The sequence below is a fragment of the Myotis brandtii genome, unplaced genomic scaffold (assembly GCF_000412655.1).
Source record: "Myotis brandtii unplaced genomic scaffold, ASM41265v1 scaffold824, whole genome shotgun sequence".
NCBI classification, from domain to species: domain Eukaryota; kingdom Metazoa; phylum Chordata; class Mammalia; order Chiroptera; family Vespertilionidae; genus Myotis; species Myotis brandtii.
In genome coordinates, this window is record NW_005371344.1 from 112,738 (window position 1) to 114,874 (window position 2,137).

A 2,137-nucleotide genomic window follows, 5' to 3' on the forward strand; every position below is an offset into this window, starting at 1 on the left:
TCTGCATTTATATTTTATTTGTAATCTGTCATTCATACAATTAAGTAACAGCCTCTTTTGAGTGACATGCCTGGTGTTAATGAACATGCCTATCTTTCCAAATAGACTATTATATTAGCAGTTTCAGGAAAGGAAATAATATTCACCCATGTTTACTCCTCTGTTCTGAAACAGCATTCTGGCTTCAAAAACACTTTTTATAGAATGACATGCGCAATCATTACATACAGCGCATGACCTAAGCTATTCATGTATGAGCAAAATGTTTTAATAGTCATGACACTGATGATGGAAAGTCAAGTTTATTTTGAAGTACAAACTGCCAAGAGAGGGAGTATACTTATTAACATACGCGTATAGTTGAACAAGGAATTATTAAAGTGACTGTTAATCCCTTGAAATGGGGGTGGAGGTGACAACTATGCACTAGTACTCATTTAACTTAACTCTCAAATGACCCTGGTCCAGCCTATCCAAGATTTTGAAGATTAACATTCACCAGCTATTAGTGGACATGTATAAATAAGGTAATATTTATTATTCACACCTCCTCTTCCTTGGCAACAGATCTGTGATGGGTGAAACACAGCTATAAGTGGAGAAACTCCAATAGAAGAGAAGGTAAAGAGCAGTTATGGTTCACAAAGGTAGAGTAGGGGGGAAATGGGATGATACATACAAGAATTTTCTTCAAACTCCTGGGATGTAAGACAGGTAGCCTTCATTTGTTCAGTCATCATTTATCATAAAAACACTTCTAAGAGGAGGACAGAACATCATGGGAGGATCATCCCTGCTTCACTGCTACCTAAGGAGCACCCCATGGAAGATGCATAGTCCATGCTTCCCAGCCACTCACCCCCAGAACAGAGGAGTGTACTTTTGCAATATAACCTGCGAAATAACTTTTTGGCACAAGACACTGAATGGATAATGCCAATAAGACTTCAAATTCATTTCAGAGATTAACACGAAACAGAAAAGAGCATGAAAGAATGCCCTCTGAAGCCATAAAAAGCCACCAGATTGGTTAATACATCCAATTGTTAAAAAAAACAAAACTAAACTAAAATTCTGGTACAGATGAATGACTGTGAGCTCCTAAACCAGGCACCTTAAATTTCCAATTGCCTTGTATTGTCGTTCATGTAAGCTGGAGGGCAGGGCCAAGTCCAACTATGGGCATATCCTCCATACCATAAACGGTTTAAAAAAACGGATGTTAATGAATTAATAGGACTAGTAAGAGCTTAATCGCACAGAGTATATGCACTAGTCTTTGAACTAAATGGTAATAACTTGATTTTATAGTCACCCAGTTCTAATTGCCAAGAACTGTCCTAGTCTCTTGGAAAAGTGACAAATAAGACCTAGCAGTTAGAGCAGGGTTAAACAAAGTTTATTTTAGAAAAATCCCCACACTGGGACATTGCATCAGAAGAATTTAAGATAGAACCAGGGAGATAAGACAGGAGCCTACAGCCAAAGGCCAGGCAAAAACTTGATGACATCCTGGAATAAAGAAGTGGCAAAAAAAGAAGCGTCAAATAAAATATCACAGTACAGAGCCCGATATTCACAATTCCTGGCTCCATCAAAGCTACTCACGTGTAAGGTTTTCCCTGACGCAAGGGCTCTGACATTAATTACACTTGTTAGGATTTCCTACGGTAACAACAAAACGGACTTGCACCCTGGGAACTCCCACTGACGGCCAAGTCCATCCCTTCATCGCTATATGCCCAGCTTGTATTCGCGATGAGTGGGTCCTTGTGACACGGAAGGACCTGGGGGGGGGGGCAGAGAAGCAAGAAGGGGGGCAGCCGCGAGCGAAGGAACCGCTACCGCTTGTGTCCAGACATCAGTCCCCTGCCCACGGCTCTTCACAACCTCAGGAAGGACGGCGTGGGCTCCATTTCTCCCGAGAACGTGACCAACTAGCTTTCGAGTAAACCCACTGCGAGAGAAGGCAGATGTGAGCCACCTGCTAAGTGAGATTTGCACCCCGAGGGAAATGCACTTCCCCTTCACCCCCAGCCAACGTGGAAATCCGGAAACCACTGGTCATCCTGCCCCCGAACCCAGTGGGCGCTCAGTGCCAACCCCTCCGCGGGGAAAGGCACCGTTACCGCCCGGA